Source organism: Pseudophryne corroboree, chromosome 6 (assembly GCF_028390025.1).
Source record: "Pseudophryne corroboree isolate aPseCor3 chromosome 6, aPseCor3.hap2, whole genome shotgun sequence".
Taxonomy (NCBI): Eukaryota; Metazoa; Chordata; class Amphibia; order Anura; family Myobatrachidae; genus Pseudophryne; species Pseudophryne corroboree.
The window spans coordinates 825,588,526-825,600,534 of NC_086449.1; positions in this window are offsets into that span (position 1 = coordinate 825,588,526).

Consider the following 12,009-nt stretch of genomic DNA (forward strand, 5'->3'; position numbering starts at 1 on the left):
TTTTTTGATCCATCTTCCTAAAAACAGGTGAAAATGCCCGCAAATTCGACAAAGCGCGTGTATCGGCGGTGAATTCTCCGATCCACGTGGTTGTTGGCCATGCCAGACCCAAAGTGTGGCGAGTTTAGCGAGTCCCCGAGGGGAAACGCTGTGCTCGCCACCGGTATCCGGGCTGTCGGGAAATCATTTTATCTTTTATGTATTCTGGCTCTGTATTAAACATTTCTGAAACTTCACATGAAAGAACCTGAGATAATCCTATTTATGTATCATATATGGTACCGGTCCCCTCTAATTGGGAATTCAGGCACTGTGGTGTTATCAATAATTTATTTGCACTAGGAGGCGCTCCTGTCCTTATTTGTATAGAAATAGGGGGTCCACACTCACGTATATCATATATATACTGCTGGGGTGACATCCAATGAGGGAGAAAAGTCCCCACTCCAACGTCATTTCCAAAATAAGGGAGCATTCACCAATCTTCAAGCAGCAAAAAAGAGTAATTTAATCAGACCATCAACATGCAGTTCACATCAACGTTTCGGTCATGGTTCTGACCTTCGTCTATATATATATATATATATATATATATATTTGTATATATATATATATATATATATACTGCTCCAAAAAAAAAGGGAACACTAAAATAAGACATCCTAGATCTGAATGAATGAAATATTCTTATTAAATACTCTGTTCTTTACATAGTTGAATGTGCTGACGACAAAATCACACAAAAATTATCAATGGAAATTTATTAACCCATGGAGGTCTGGATTTGGAGTCACACTCAAAATTAAAGTGGAAAAACACACTACACGCTGATCCAACTTTGATGTAATGTCCTTAAAACAAGTCAAAATGAGGCTCAGTAGTGTATGTGGCCTCCACGTGCCTGTATGACCTCCCTACAATGCCTGGGCATGCTCCTGATGAGGTGGCGGATGGTCTCCTGAGGGATCTCCTCGCAGACCTGGACTAAAGCATCCGCCAACTCCTGGACAGTTGGTGGATGGAGCGAGACATTATGTCCCAGATGTGCTCAATTGGATTCAGGTCTGGGGAACGGGCGGGCCAGTCCATAGCATCAATGCCTTCGTCTTGCAGGAACTGCTGACACACTCCAGCCACATGAGGTCTAGCATTGTCTTGCATTAGGAGGAACCCAGGGCCAACCGCACCAGCATATGGTCTCACAAGGGGTCTGAGGATCTCATCTCGGTACCTAATGGCAGTCAGGCTACCTCTGGCGAGCACATGGAGGGCTGTGCGGCCCCCCAAAGAAATGCCACCCCACACCATTACTGACTCACTGCCAAACCGGTCATGCTGGAGGATGTTGCAGGCAGCAGAACGTTCTCCTTGGCGTCTCCCGACTCTGTCACGTCTGTCACATGTGCTCACTGAGAACCTGCTTTCATCTGTGAAGAGCACAGGGCGCCAGTAGCGAATTTGCCAATCTTGGTGTTCTCTGGCAAATGCCAAACGTCCTGCACGGTGTTGGGCTGTAAGCACAACCCCCACCTGTGGTTGTCGGGCCCTTTTACACCCTCATGGAGTCTGTTTCTGATCGTTTGAGTAGACACATGCACATTTGTGGCTTGCTGGAGGTCATTTTGCAGGGCTCTGGCAGTGCTCCTCCTGTTCCTCCTTGCACAAAGGCGGAGGTAGGGGTCCTGCTGCTGGGTTGTTGCCCTCCTACGGCCTCCTCCACGTCTCCTGATGTACTGGCCTGTCTCCTGGTAGCGCCTCCATGCTCTGGACATTACGCCTACAGAGTAGCAAACCTTCTTGCCACAGCTCGCATTGATGTGCCATCCTGGATGAGCTGCACTACCTGAGACACTTGTGTGGGTTGTAGACTTCGTCTCATGCTACCACTAGAGTGAAAGCACCGCAAGCTTTCAAAAATGACCAAAACATCAGCCAGAAAGAGAAGTGGTCTGTGGTCACCATTTGCAGAATAACTCCTTTATTGGGGGTATCTTGCTAATTGCCTATAATTTCCACCTGTTGTCTATTCCATTTGCACAACAGCATGTGAAATTGATTGTCAATCAGTGTTGCTTCCTAAGTGGACAGTTTGATTTCACAGAAGTGTGATTGCCTTGGAGTTACATTGTGTTGTTTAAGTGTTCCCTTTATTTTTTTGAGCAATGTATGGCCCTCATTCCGAGTTGTTCGCTCGGTAAATTTCATCGCATCGCAGCGATTTTCCGCTTAGTGCGCATGCGCAATGTCCGCACTGCCACTGCGCCAAGTAAATTTGCTATGAAGATAGGATTTTTACTCACGGCTTTTTCTTCGCTCCGGCGATCGTAGTGTGATTGACAGGAAATGGGTGTTACTGGGCGGAAACACGGCGTTTTATGGGCGTGTGGACAAAAACGCTACCGTTTCCGGAAAAAACGCGGGAGTGGCTGGAGAAACGGAGGAGTGTCTGGGCGAACGCTGGGTGTGTTTGTGACGTCAAACCAGGAACGACAAGCACTGAACTGATCGCAGATGCCGAGTAAGTCTGAAGCTACTCTGAAACTGCTACGAGGTGTGTAATCGCAATATTGCGAATACATCGTTCGCAATTTTAAGAAGCTAAGATTCACTCCCAGTAGGCGGCGGCTTAGCGTGTGCAATACTGCTAAAATCGCCTTGCGAGCGAACAACTCGGAATGAGGGCCAATATTGCTGGGGTGACATCCAATGAGGGAGAAAAGTCCCCACTCCAACGTAATTTCCAAATAAGGGAGCGTTCACCAGTCTTCAAGCAGCAAAAAAAGAGTAATTTAATCAGACCATCAACATGCAGTTCACATCAACGTTTCGGTCATGGTTCTGATCTTCGTCTATATATATATATATATATATATATATATATATATATGCGTGACCCGAGCCTCCCGACTCCACTTCTCCCTCGTGCGCGATGCGGAAGAAGGAACTAGCATGCACGCTAGCAGCACCCAGCACTGCCGGCAGGCTGTCATCGCTGCGATTAGACAGCTGTCTGCCGGAGTCTGACTGCAGCAATCCAGGTCAGTGCTCCGCTGCAAATGCCCTCTCTATGAACCTGGTCACGGGCCCCCTGACATCTGCAGGCCCTAGGCAGGTGCCTTTTTGCCTAGCGGTAAATCCGGCGCTGCACCGATGCACAACACTGTAGGAGGATTCTGTTCCGTCAGTTGAGTCTGAAGCACCCGCGGTACCGGAGAGGTAACATCATAATACCTTGCCGCCTGGCACTAACTAAACACAGGATAATCCTAACTCACTAAAAACAAAACAAGGAGAAGCTTACCAGGCACAGCTCACAGGTTTGCAATAGCAGATTTCTCTCTTATAGAGATTCCATAGTCTTTCATCTTTCCCTAGGCAGTGTGAGAGAGCAATGATCAGGTTGACAGTCTTTATGAGTCACCCATACAGCTGAAAGCCTTAATTAGCCTTCTGTGAGGCTAATAGCCCAAAGACCCAAACTCGGCCTAAATGGATGGAGAACCCACCCTCTCTTCTCACATCCAAACCCAGGACCCTTATCCAGTTCTTATGAAAAGCTCTCAGCAGAACCAACACAATATGTAAGGTAATGCACTGTGGTAGCAAGAACAAAAATAACACCTACATACTGAATGGGGTAGAATTAAGGGATACTGGAAAAGGATTTAGGTGTTTTCATAGATAGCAAACTAAGCAGTAGTACCCAAAGTAGGATTGCAGCAAAGAAGGCTAATAAGATATTAGCATGCATAAAACGGGGAATTGATTCTAGGGATGAGAGTGTTATACTCCCGTTATATAAATCACTTGTGAGGCCACATCTTGAATACTGTGTGCAATTTTGGGCACCATACTACAAAAAGGATATCCTGGAGCTAGAAAAGGTTCAGAGGCGGGCGACCAAACTAATTAAGGGCATGGAGACGCTGGAATACGAGGAAAGGCTTGCAAGACTAGGCATGTTTACACTGGAAAAGAGGAGATTAAGAGGGGACATGATCAACGTCTACAAATATATAAGGGGTCAATACACAGAGCTCGGGAGGGACCTGTTTTCTATAAGATCAGCACAGAGGACACGTGGACACTCGCTCAGGTTAGAGGAGAGGAGATTCCGCACAATACGGCGTAAAGGCTTTTTCACGGTAAGGACGATACGTGTTTGGAATTCCCTGCCAGAGGGAGTTGTAATGGCCAACTCAGTCAACACCTTTAAGAATGGGTTAGATAAATTCCTAATGGATAAGGATATCCAGGGTTATGGTGCGTAGTCATGCACTATAGTTACTATAAAAAAGAGGGATAAAACGTGATGGCTGACATCAGCATCAACCAAAATTTTATACCAAATAATTGTGCATAGGAGACCACAAATAGGTTGAACTCGATGGACAAATTGTCTTTTTTCAACCTTAGATACTATGTTACTTATACCCCTTTTCCACTACCTTTAAAAACACGGGTAAATGCTTGGGGGCTTCATCACAGTCCTCAACGCGCATTTACCCGTGTTTTTTCGTAGTGGAAACGGCCCCTCCGGCAAATTCCCGGATCAAGTGATCCGGGAATCCTACCCGGGTATCTTGCCGGGTTGATCACGTGTTCAACTTGGTAAGCAGTGTAGTGTGAACGGCGACACGGCTCCTGTTCACAGTGAATGGAAGGGCGGCGCTGGGAGATCATGTGATCTCCCAGCGCCGCCCCTGCTGCGTCAGCAGCAGCGTCACAGACCCGGTAATATGCCGAGTTGGTGAGCGCTGTGGGAAAAGGGGCTGTAGCACAGGTCGCAGCCGTGTCAGGCTACCGGCTGCGACCCGTGCTACAGATGGAAAAGGGGTATGTGTTACTATGTAATATTCCAGGCAGGGGTTAAAGTGAGCCGGAACGGGGCGGAACTGCATTCCGTCAGTTCCTGCGTTCCGCCTCCTCCGGCTCACCTAACCCGATGTGTGCCCGGCATTGCAGGGAGATGCTGGGCGCCTGATGAGATTGTGTTACCAGCGGGCACCTGTCTATCTCTCCACAGCGGAAGCTGGTGGCAGGAGCGCACTACTGAGCTCTGGCTCCCGGCTCTGTCAGTGTGCGCTATGGGAGAGACGTCATGACGTCTCTCTCATAGTGCTGAGGAGTGGACGCTGGAAGGACTACAGCGTTCGGACACAGGAGCGGTGCTTTGCAGTATTGTGTTTTGTTTTTAAATATGCGTGAGTGCTTCTACTGGGGGCAAACTACAGGGGGCATTACTACTGGGCATAACTACTGGGGGCATTACTAACAGGGGCTAACTACCGGGGGCAAACTACATGTGGGCTAAACTACAACTACGGGGGCAAATCTACTGGGGGCATTACTACTGGTGGGCTAAACTACTGGGGACATACCTGCAGGGGCTAAACTACAGGGGAATAACTACTGGGGCTAAATGACTGGGGGCATTACTACAGGCGCCATTACTACTGGGGGCAATACTACACAGGGGCATTACCATGAAGTGCATTACTAATGGGGGCACTACTAATGATGGCATTGTAAAGGGGGCACTTCATAAGGGGCACTACTACTATGGGCTCTATATAAGGGGCACTACCACTGTGGGCATTACCAGTACAGTGGACATTACATAAGGAGCACTACTACTGTGGGCATTGTATTAGGGGTGCCACTACTGTGGGCATTATGTGTATTAGGGGTGCTACTACTGTGGGCATTATGTGTATTAGGGGTGCTACTACTGTGGGCATTATGTGTATTAGGGGTGCTACTACTGTGGGCATTATTACTATTGTGTGATCACGCCTCTTTTTTTAGACCACGCCCTGTAGGCGCGCACAATACCTTTATTTCATGGACACCGGGGGGGAGGAGGGGGGGGGAGTTCCACCACCTCTCTAGGACCACTTTAAGCACTGATTCCAGGGGGTTTAAAACACATAGGTAAGAAACCTGGGGCATATATATCTACGTTCCACAACTATTCCAGTGAACTTATCACAACACCCTCAATAAACAACCTACAGATGTAGCCATGTTCATCTTACGATGCGGCATGATGCACCGCGACACACTGCATGGTGTGCCGGGCTGTGGCTATTTGCAGTCGGCAATCACTACGGTAATCCCCCCCCCCCTCCAAACACCACCACCGCAGGTAGGAGGGAAACCATTGCCAGCATATACCCCGGTGCATGCCCATTTAAGGAATACGGAGAACTAGAGTGACCCGGCGACCAGTTATATTAACGATGGAGGTAATAAACCAAAGAGGCTGAAAACATGGGATGGGCAGGTGTCCAGATCTTAGTGAGCCAAAGGACTGTAAGACGAAACCAGCTGCACCGTCTGCCGGGGGAATTGTTCAGTTTCCTGGCTAAATGCAGGAAATGAAAGTGGTGTAACTGCCGGGAAGAAGGGAATACGTCCTATATACTGCGGAGTCTCTGTTCCTGCATCCAGCCTCATTGTGTATAGGGAGTATACGTTACTGATTTATCTTTACTGCTTTATGCTATAAATACCAGCGCATAGATTCAGACGAAGGTTAGGGCGTGATTCACAGATGGTCGTTCATATGGCCGCTCTCTACATAGCGGTTGTGGAAATATGAAAATTAAATCTCAGCCTTCCCTTTGTTCTCCACTGTATGATGGGGAGTACAAGCGCTGAGACGCCGACTCTACAGGATGCCACGCTCTCTTCCTCTATCTCACAGGATGCCACGCTCTCTTCCTCTATCTCATAGGATGCCACGCTCTCTTCCTCTATCTCACAGGATGCCACGCTCTCTTCCTCTATCTCACAGGATGCCACGCTCTCTTCCTCTATCTCACAGGATGCCACGCTCTCTTCCTCTATCTCACAGGATGCCACGCTCTCTTCCTCTATCTCACAGGATGCCACGCTCTCTTCCTCTATCTCACAGGATGCCACGCTCTCTTCCTCTATCTCACAGGATGCCACGCTCTCTTCCTCTATCTCACAGGATGCCACGCTCTCTTCCTCTATCTCACAGGATGCCACGCTCTCCTCCTCTATCTCACAGGATGCCACACTCTCTTCCTCTATCTCACAGGATGCAACGCTCTCTTCCTCTATCTCATAGGATATCACACTCTATACCTCTCCCACAGGATGTCCCGCTTTCCTCTTCCACAGGATGCCACGCTCTCTTCCTCTCCCACAGGATGTCACAATCTATTCCTCTATCTCACAGGATGTCACGCTTTCCTCTTCTACAGGATGTCACTCGCTATTCCTCTATCTCACAGGATGCCACGCTCTCTTTCTATATCTCACAGGATGCCACGCTCTCTTCCTCTATCTCACAGGATGCCACGCTCTCTTCCTCTATCTCACAGGATGTCACTCGCTATTCCTCTATCTCACGGGATGTCACTCGCTATTCCTCTATCTCACAGGATGTCACTCTCTCGTTCTCTCTTTCACAGGGTATCACACTCTATTCCTCTCCCACAGGAAGTCCCTCTCTCTTCCTCTCTCCCACAGGATGTCACATTCTCTTCCTCTATCTCACAGGATGTCACGTTCTCTTCCTCTATCTCACAGGATACCACGCTCTGTTCCTCTATCTCACAGGATGCCACGCTCTCTTCCTCTATCTCAAAGGATGCCACGCTCTCTTCCTCTATCTCACAGGAAGCCACGCTCTCTTCCTCTATCTCACAGGATGCCACGCTTTCTTCCTCTATCTCACAGGATGCCACGCTCTCTTCCTCTATCTCACAGGATGCCACGCTCTCTTCCTCTATCTCACAGGATGCCACGCTTTCTTCCTCTATCTCACAGGATGCCACGCTCTCTTCCTCTATCTCACAGGATGCCATGCTTTCTTCCTCTTTCTCATAGGATATCACACTCTATTCCTCTCCCACAGGAAGTCACGCTTTTCTCTTCCACAGGATGTCACTCTCTTTTCCTCTCCCACAGGATATCACTCTCTTTTCCTCTCCCACAGGAAGTCACTCTCTCTTCCTCTATCCCACAGGATATCACGCTCTATTCCTCTTCCAAAGGAAGTCATGCTCTATTCCTCTTCCACAGGAAGTCACTCTCTATTCCTCTTCCACAGGAAGTAACTCTCTATTCCTCTTCCACGGGATGTCACGCTCTCTTCCTCTCACACAGGATGTCACTCTCTATTCCTCTCCGACAGGATGTCATGCTCTTTTCCTCTCACACAGGATGTCAGTCTCTATTCTTCTCCCACAAGATGTCACGCTGTTTTCCTCCCGCTCACAGAGGATGTCACTTTCTCTTCCTTTCCACCAGGATGTCACGGTCTCTTCCTCTCTCTTCTACAGGATGACACTCTCTCTTCCTTTCTCTACCAACAGAGTGTCACCCTCTTCCTCTCTCTTCCACAGGATGACACGCTCTCTTCCTCTCTCTCTCCCACAGAATGTCACACGCTCTTCCTCTCTCTCGCAGAATGTCATGCTCTCTTCCTCTTTCTCTCTCCCCTACAGGATGTCACGCTCTCTTCCCCTCTCACACAGGATGTCACATTCTCTTGCTCTCTCTCCCCCACAGGATGTCACGCTCTCTTCCTCTCTCTCCCCCACATGATGTCACGCTCTCTTCCTCTCTCTCCAACAGGATGTTTTTCTGTCTTCCTCTCTCGCAGGATGTCACACTCTCTATCTCACACAGGATGTCACCTCTCTTTTAATCTTACTCCCACAGGATGGAACGCTTTCTTCCTCTCTCTCCCCACACAGGATGTCATATTCTCTTCCCCTCTCTCCAACAGGAAAATCGCTCTCTTCCTCTCTCACAGGATGTCACGCTCTCTTCCTCTCTCTCTCCCCCACAGGATGTCATGCTCTCTTCCTCTCTCACACACAGGATGTCACGCTCTCTTCCTCTCTCACAGGATGTCACGCTATCTTCCTCTCTCTCTCCCCCACAGGATGTCACACAGTATCTTCCTCTCTCACACACAGGATGTCACTATCTCTTCCTCTCTCACACACAGGATGTCACGCTCTTTTCCTCTCTCTCCCACAGGATGTCACACTCTCTTCCTCTCTCTCCCACTGGATGTCACGCTCTCTTCCTCTCTCTCTCTCCCACATGATGTCATACTCTCTTCCTCTCTCACACACAGGATGTCACACGCTCTTCCTCTCTCTCTCTCACACACACAGGATGTCGCGCTCTCTTCCTCTGTCACACACAGGATGTCACTCTCTCTTCCCCTCTCACACACAGGATGTCACACTCTCTTCCTCTCTCACACACAGGATGTCACACTCTCTTCCTCTCTCTCTCTCCCACAGGATGTCACGCTCTCTTCCTATCTCTCTCTCCCACAGGATGTCACACTCTCTTCCTCTCTCACACACAGGATGTCACGCGCTCTTCCTCTCTCTCTCACACACAGGATGTCACGCGCTCTTGCTCTCTCTCTCCCCCACAGGATGTCACACTCTCTTCCTCTCTCACACACAGGATGTCATGCTCTCTTCCTCTCTCACACACAGGATGTCACACTCTCTTCCTCTCTCACACACAGGATGTCACGCGCTCTTCCTCTCTCTCTCCCCCACAGGATGTCACGCTCTCTTCCTCTCTCACACACAGGATGTCACGCTCTCTTCCTCTCTCACACACAGGATGTCACACTCTCTTCCTCTCTCACACACAGGATGTCATGCTCTCTTCCTCTCTCACACACAGGATGTCACGCTCTCTTCCTCTCTCACACACAGGATGTCACACTCTCTTCCTCTCTCACACACAGGATGTCACACTCTCTTCCTCTCTCCCACAGGATGTCACGCTCTCTTCCTCTCACACACAGGATGTCACGTGCTCTTCCTCTCTCTATCCCCCACAGGATGTCACGCTTTCTTCCTCTCTCACACACAGGATGTCACGCTCTCTTTCTCTCTCACAGGATGTCACGTTCTCTTTCTCTCTCTCTCCCCCACAGGATGTCATGCTCTCTTCCTCTCTCTCACACAGGATGTCACGCTCTCTTCCTCTCTCACACACAGGATGTCACGCTCTCTTCCTCTCTCACACACAGGATGTCACTCTCTTCCTCTCTCACACACAGGATGTCACGCGCTCTTCCTCTCTCTCCCACAGGATGTCACGCTCTCTTCCTCTCTCACAGGATGTCACACTCTCTTCCTCTCTCACACACAGGATGTCACACGCTCTTCCTCTCTCTCTCACACACAGGATGTCGCGCTCTCTTCCTCTGTCACACACAGGATGTCACTCTCTCTTCCCCTCTCACACACAGGATGTCACGCTCTCTTCCTCTCTCACACACAGGATGTCACGCTCTCTTCCTCTCTCTCTCTCCCACAGGATGTCACGCTCTCTTCCTATCTCTCTCTCCCACAGGATGTCACACTCTCTTCCTCTCTCACACACAGGCTGTCACGCGCTCTTCCTCCCTCTCTCCCCCACAGGATGTCACGCTCTCTTCCTCTCTCACACACAGGATGTCACGCGCTCTTCTTCTCTCTCTCCCCCACAGGATGTCACGCTCTCTTCCTCTCTCACACACAGGATGTCATGCTCTCTTCCTCTCTTACACACAGGATGTCACTCTCTTCCTCTCTCACACACAGGATGTCACGCGCTCTTCCTCTCTCTCTCCCCCACAGGATGTCACGCTCTCTTCCTCTCTCACACACAGGATGTCACGCTCTCTTCCTCTCTCACACACAGGATGTCACACTCTCTTCCTCTCTCACACACAGGATGTCATGCTGTCTTCCTCTCTCACACACAGGATGTCACGCTCTCTTCCTCTCTCACACACAGGATGTCACACTCTCTTCCTCTCTCACACACAGGATGTCATGCTCTCTTCCTCTCTCACACACAGGATGTCACACTCTCTTCCTCTCTCTCTCCCACAGGATGTCACGCTCTCTTCCTCTCACACACAGGCTGTCACGCGCTCTTCCTCTCTCTCTCCCCCACAGGATGTCACGCTCTCTTCCTCTCTCACACACAGGATGTCACGCGCTCTTCTTCTCTCTCTCCCCCACAGGATGTCACGCTCTCTTCCTCTCTCACACACAGGATGTCATGCTCTCTTCCTCTCTTACACACAGGATGTCACTCTCTTCCTCTCTCACACACAGGATGTCACGCGCTCTTCCTCTCTCTCTCCCCCACAGGATGTCACGCTCTCTTCCTCTCTCACACACAGGATGTCACGCTCTCTTCCTCTCTCACACACAGGATGTCACACTCTCTTCCTCTCTCACACACAGGATGTCATGCTGTCTTCCTCTCTCACACACAGGATGTCACGCTCTCTTCCTCTCTCACACACAGGATGTCACACTCTCTTCCTCTCTCACACACAGGATGTCATGCTCTCTTCCTCTCTCACACACAGGATGTCACGCTCTCTTCCTCTCTCACACACAGGATGTCACACTCTCTTCCTCTCTCACACACAGGATGTCACACTCTCTTCCTCTCTCCCACAGGATGTCACGCTCTCTTCCTCTCACACACAGGATGTCACGTGCTCTTCCTCTCTCTATCCCCCACAGGATGTCACGCTTTCTTCCTCTCTCACACACAGGATGTCACGCTCTCTTTCTCTCTCACAGGATGTCACGTTCTCTTTCTCTCTCTCTCCCCCACAGGATGTCATGCTCTCTTCCTCTCTCTCACACAGGATGTCACGCTCTCTTCCTCTCTCACACACAGGATGTCACGCTCTCTTCCTCTCTCACACACAGGATGTCACTCTCTTCCTCTCTCACACACAGGATGTCACGCGCTCTTCCTCTCTCTCCCACAGGATGTCACGCTCTCTTCCTCTCTCACAGGATGTCACACTCTCTTCCTCTCTCACACACAGGATGTCACACGCTCTTCCTCTCTCTCTCACACACAGGATGTCGCGCTCTCTTCCTCTGTCACACACAGGATGTCACTCTCTCTTCCCCTCTCACACACAGGATGTCACGCTCTCTTCCTCTCTCACACACAGGATGTCACGCTCTCCTC